Source organism: Arachis hypogaea, chromosome 14, assembly GCF_003086295.3.
Source record: "Arachis hypogaea cultivar Tifrunner chromosome 14, arahy.Tifrunner.gnm2.J5K5, whole genome shotgun sequence".
In the NCBI taxonomy this organism is placed as follows: Eukaryota; Viridiplantae; Streptophyta; class Magnoliopsida; order Fabales; family Fabaceae; genus Arachis; species Arachis hypogaea.
Window position 1 is genome coordinate 23,237,179 of NC_092049.1, and position 6,674 is coordinate 23,243,852.

General features: G+C 31.0%; 1 pseudogene; it reads left to right on the top strand.

Moving 5' to 3' along the window:
* The first annotated feature begins 2,450 nt into the window (after window positions 1-2,450).
* On the top strand, window positions 2,451-4,869 carry LOC112742416 (2-hydroxyacyl-CoA lyase-like; annotated as a pseudogene).
* The last annotated feature ends 1,805 nt before the right edge of the window (window positions 4,870-6,674 follow it).

Here is a 6,674-nt window from a genome sequence, read left to right on the forward strand (position 1 = left end):
AGGAAGAGGTAAGAATGGAGAAAAGAAAATGTCGAAAGAAAAATTAGGGATAGAAAGAAAATGGCAAAATTGGATTGATCTCAATTCACAACTTTTTTTTTTAATAATTTGATTCACAGCTTGCTTGCTCTCCACGCTCACCGCACTATGAAGAAAATCTCATGCCCTAAGCTGTTCAAGCTGTGATGTTGATGGTTTGATAAACCAGAAGGGATTAAGAGAGGAAGAGAAATAAGTTCTTCTCATTGTTGGAGAGAATGAAAAATCCCCTTAGAAAATATTTGTTGAGTTATTACACCTTATATACTATGTACTTTTTATGTACTTTCACTAAAAAATAATTACAATGGTAAACCTATTATTGATAAAGAAATAATCTAGGTAACACGTATTTTCTTAAGAATAAAAGTTCCGAAGTTAATGATTTAGGTCCGACTGAAAAAATATTTGGTGGTGTGTTTGAATTTTTGAAAGAAAAATTTAATATTTTTATTTTGTATTTGGTAAATAAACGTAAATAATTGAGCCCGAGTAGGATGAAGGGGATTTGAAGTTTATTATGGCTGATAGGAGTTTCATGGAAAGGTGATTTGAAGAGGTTAAGGTTTGGGATCGAATGGGAAAATTGGGTTTTTCATAGATCAGTTGAGTTTTTATTTTTTCTTTTTCTAAGTTATTATACGGTGGGATATAATAAAAGATTTTCCTCTAAAATTTTCAAATTCTGAATAATCTTAGCCAATTTTTTTATAAATATTCTTTGTTAAATTTTTTAAGCAATTCGTATAAATGTTGTAGTTTCAATATAAAAAGTTATCTAGTCACCAAAAAAATATAAAAAGGTATCTGAATTGTTTGATAAGGCAATACTTTATAAACATATTCTTGAATATTAAAAACGGCCATTTTCACAAGTTGTAAAAATATCAGTCTTTGTCGTATTCAAACGTAATTCGCTAAAAAAATTATGTATTTTCTTATTTTAGAGAAAAAATTTTAAATATTGTCTCGAATAAGAGTTGGCACAGACTAAAAATATTATAATAATATAGTGATTAATTTTAGTATACACATTAAGTAATATGATTATTATAATAATTTTTTTTATAAGTGACAGGCCAAGACCAAAAAAAAAAAAAAATCTACTGCACTACAATTTTGCTGAACTTCATGCCACTTATTTCAGCAAAAAGGTGATAAAACAAACATGGAGGTAGCTGTATGTTTCCACAATTTAATTTCCGGTTCATGTTTCTATTCGAGCTTAGCAAGAGTATCAGCACAGAAATTCGCCTCTTTGTAGATGTGTCTAACTTCAACACTTTTTATCTTCACCAAAAACTCCTTGATAGAACGAATGAGGGAGGAGCTACCATGAATCTCTGATTACATCTTATGAGTCAGCGTCACAGCGCATCTTGAGTCCGATTCCACCACCAGCTTCTTAATCCCCAGTTCAGATACTAGTTTAACCCCAACATAAATGCTCCATATCTCAGCTATGGTTATGGTATAAACTCCGATGTTCATCGAGAAGCTGGCAATAGTACAACCCATCCAATCCCTAATGAGATCGCCACAAGTCCTTTTTACTGCCAAGTTGGATAACCGATCCATCCACATTCAGTTTGATCCACCCCAAATTGGCGCCTCCCAACCAATAAACTCCTCTCTGATAAAGCTTAGTAAGTTATTGCTTTTTTTCGTAATTTTTATTATGTCATTTTAATTCTCTGTCAATCTTTTTATCATTTAGACAAGTTGATTATTTGGCAAAATCTTGTTTCTGAAAAGGAGAACATTCCTGCACTTTCAAGTTATGTTGCAAGCTATGATAAAAATTATGGGCCAAAGAAATTATTATAATAAGTTTGTATTTGTGTTTTTTAGAAGTTAAGGGTGTTGTTTTAAATAGGTTTAATTACTCTACAGGTTCCTATAATTTTACCGAATTTTCAATTAGGTCCCTATACTTTTTTTCTTTTCAATTGGGTCCCTAGACGTTATTTTTTTTTTCAATTTAGTCCTTGCCGTGACAAAATTATTTGAGATAATAGAATATTCTGTTAAAAAATCGAATATTCTTATAATTGGGTTAAAAAAGCAAACTGAACCCACCTCCAATTTTTCAAAATTCCAAAACTACCCTTGACATTTTGTAGAACCCTAGCCAGTGCTTGTCCTCTGAAGTCGGTGGCGTTTCTCCCCTGTTCGCTGGTGTCGTCATCCATCTGCGTTGTCGTCGTCCTTGGTAGCGTGAGCATCCGTCGTCGTCCTTCGTCCTTTGTCTGTGCTGCACTGCTATGCGTTATTAGTGGCAACTCTATAACACAGACGTCACTATTGAAGTCTTGGTTACCTCCACAGCTTTGGAGGAAGCTCTTCAATTTCTCTTAAAATGGATTCATTGAGCTGAAGAATTCAAGAAAGAAAGAAGAACGAAATCGAAAATGGGTAATCAGAAGCAGATTCTCAAAGATCCCCAATTTGCACTCTTTCTCACTTCACGTTCCAACATCGACCTCAAGGTGCAAAATTCTCCTAATTAACCTTTTCAATTTTGCGTCTTATCTCAATTTAGGGTTTTAAATTTCACCGCAATGTGTCTAATTTCCATTCATGTATTCCGTTTTCTGGATAAATGGTGAAATTTGAGTGTGAAAAAACTGAGTAAGGTTTTAGGATTTTTAATTTTTTTCTTTTGTGGTAATTCAAGATAAGTGGCAAAATTTGAGTGTTAGCAATTGCACTCAAGGATCCAAGGAAAGATCTAGGATTCCTAGAATAAGGCTGCGGCCCCTGCTGCTACTACCCCAGTTGCTACTAGTAATACCATTGTTGTTTCTGGGAGAATATGCTACTCCTGTCACGACTATGATTCATCAATCTGATTCTTCTGTTACTGTAGTTGATTCCTCTCAAAATGACGAAGATGCTAAGAATCCTCTATGGTATGCAAATTGATGCCACTAAATTTATATGGATTATTGTAATTAAATGATGTGGATTAAGATTGTAATTCTGGTTAAAACTGTTGTATGCCTCAACAAAATAAGAAAGGTATTTTATGACTTTTGAATTGTTCTGAGACTTGGTTGCTTTTGTTTATCTTCTCCCCAGGTACGGTACAATGCAATGATTTTAGAAGCGCTATTAGTTCTGAAAGATGCTAAATCCGACCTGAATGGCATTGTTAACTTTATTGAGGTCAGATTATGAACTTATAGCAAGTGAAGGTTATATTATTTAAATTGATTTCTGAATTTTTTTATGTAATGGTTTAAGGTTTACAATATATATATATTAGTGAGGAAAAGATTGAGCTGAGGAAACCCATTTGGGTTTGGTTGGTAATGCAAAAACTTTTGTAGAGACTCTGAATAAGGAGATTAAGGATAATCCTTTTTGTTTGGTCAAGAAACACCCTTGGGTGGAAGGTAAATGGAAGAAGTCTAAGGATAATGCAGCGAAGATGGAGGCTTACATTGCTAAGGATATTTTGCCATTCAATTTCTTGACGCCAATGAGGATCATAAGAATGTAATTCTTGGAGTCGGAAGCTAGCTCCGGTAATGGTGTCTGAGGGTGCAAATACCATGGATGTAGGTAGGGCTGTGTTGGCTCAAACAGAACACAGGACTAGGTTGGATGCAGGGACTTGGGGGTAGGGGTGTTATCGGTTCGGTTTGGTTCAGTTTTGGACCAAAAACCAACCGAACCGATATGTTCGGTTTCTACAGACACACAATCATTCGGTTTGCTGCTTTTATAACAACCGAACCGAACCGAACCGAACCAACAGCGGTTTAGTTCGGTCGATTTTTTCGATTTTTAATTTCTAATGAGAAGAATATGAATCACAATAATTAGAGGTTTAAAATAGTCAATAAATTGAAATAATAAGAGTAAAACATTGAAATGGTTAGGGGTTGAGGATTTTTGTTGTTAGGTTAAAGGTTAAAATGGTTAAAACATTGAAATGTATGCATATCTTCGGTTCGGTTCAGTTTCTATCGAGCCAACCGAAAACCGAACCAAACCGATCAGTTTTGTCAGGAAAAAACAAAAAAAAAAACTAATTTTTTCGGTTTTCAAATTGGTTGTTGTAATTTTCGATTCGGTTTGGTGGTAATTTTCGGTCCGGTTTGGTAACTTACACCCCTACTTGGGGGACCATAAGTGTTGGCCTTGGATATTGCATTGCGGCTGCAGTGGCTTGTCCCCATTGACTTGTTGCAGTTGAGGGGGATTTTGGATTCGGATTTAGTACCATTGAAATTAAGGTAGATACTGCTGAACCCATGCTTTTGTTTATCTATTTAATTGCCCTTCCATTGTTACGTGGATTGATGCCCTTATCTTTAGTTATATTTTCATCATCATATAATGGAATGGTTCTTATTTTAGTTTATGCATGAAATTTTTACTGCCATTATTTTGAACTAGGATCTTCCATGAACTCTTTTATGTTTCTCTGTCCATAGCTAGTAGTTCTAAGATAGAGAGGACTACATAAGCTGGTGTAATTACTATGCGCCAACCTAAATTTCCAAATCTTGGACTGTTGCCTTATTTGTCTTATCTTTTGTCGATACTTAAAAAAATATGTATTGCCTTATGTCTTATCTTTTTTCAATCCAGACATTAGTTCAGTAACAGTTACTTATGATAGTGATTGTTTTCAATAATGGAGGGATATATGGTGGTGACCGGAGAATCCACGAAGAGATGAATAGACCTCACAAAGATGATTTTGCTCCGACTTCCTTTGTTTCGAAAGCAAGCTACCATGCTTTGATTGAAGCTTTTGGTGGAAAAGACTATCTTATTGGGGCATATGATGAACTCAAGTCTGCTCTTTATTGTTGATCCCTATGTTGGTTGTGAGAAGCTGCAACACAAGAACTGGTTTCTACATTATCTGTATAGCACTGAAATTACGTTTTCTATGGTTTTTGTTTTTAGATTTCAAATTTCAATAACACAAATTATATAGCCTTGTAATTTTTTATGGTGTACCATGATATGATAAAGACACAAACTATATTCCATGAATCCACACAAATGTAAAATGTTACATGATCATAATAAATACTTGAATGATGGAAACTGAATTTTATACTTTTTATTTCATTTTATCCATTCTTTTTTTTTCTGTATGTTCTTAAGACAAGGTAATTTAAAAAAAATAAGGTATTTTTGGTACAATTTGTATATAAATAAGCAAAAAAATGATAGTAACAAAATAAAAAAGATTATAGAAATATCTTTCATGTCGTAGAATCATTGAATAGGGATTATAGGAATATCTTTCATTGAATATTTATAGTTTCATCGAATTTTCAATTAGGTCCCTATACTTTTTTTCTTTTCAATTAGGTCCCTAAGGGTATACAAATAATTTCACAATTTACTAACATTTTTTTACGTTTAACGTTAACAAAGACTAAATTGAAAAAAAATTAATGTTTAGGGACCCAATTGAAAAGAAAAAAAATAGAGACCTAATTAAAAATTCGATGAAACTATAGGACCTGCAGAATAATTAAACCTTTTAAATATCCAAAAAAATATTTTTTAAATTATTTTGTATCTATCAAAACTATAATTTTATATATTAAAATTATTTTAACTTTTGAAACTAATTTAATCCATGAAACTGTTATAATTAAAGTTATTTACACACATAAATATTCTATTAATTAAATTAAAAGTAATACTTCAAATCAGTTTTAAGAATTTTTGTTGTTGAATATTTTAATTTTCAATAAATTTAATTATATATAAGTTTAGTTCTAGTATTTTATTTTATTAGACAAATTAATTCTTTCATTAAATTATTTGTTTATTATTAGAAAGACTAATTTCATAATGTTAATAATTTTTAAGGACACTGATGTCTTTAGTAAATAATGATGATAATTAATTTGTTAACTAAATAAAAGATAGTAGATTGATTTAATAATTAAATTTGTTAGAATTAAAGTGTCTAACTAAAAGTATTTTAGAAATTGATTTACGTATTATTCTTAAATTAACGAAGAAATGAACAATTTTTTGGTGAAAATCCAAATGTCAAACTTTATCTTAATATTTTAGGGTGTGCTTGGTTTACGTTTTTATTTTTTGTGATCATTTTTAGTGTTTTCTATTTTTAGATTTTGTGAAGAAAAAATAAAAATAATAAAATTTTATTTTCCATTTTTATTTCTTATTTTTACTTCTTTCTTTACGAAATTCAAAAAATAAAAAATAATAAAAATAAAAACAAAAAATAAAAATACAAACCAAATGCATTCTTAATTTTAAACATATTTTTTGTTGTTGAAAATATAATTATTCATACGTATTATTCTGTTTAAATTTTTTTAGAATAAGTCATTTCATAGTATCATAATTTTTATGACAACAAAAAATCTAAAGATCGATTTTTATATGCTCTCAAAAAAAAAATTTTAATATACGGTTCCGCTACGTTACCAATAGCATATCTGCCAACTTCTACCAACTCTTATTTATAATTGTGTTTCATGGAAGTGTGTTCGTGGATGTGTCTAATAAAAATATCTGTGTTTAATAGAAGTATCTTTATAGATATATTTTCTAGATGTGTCTCTTCATATATGTATTTAAAATATATTAATTATTAGACACATCCACGAACATACTTCCAT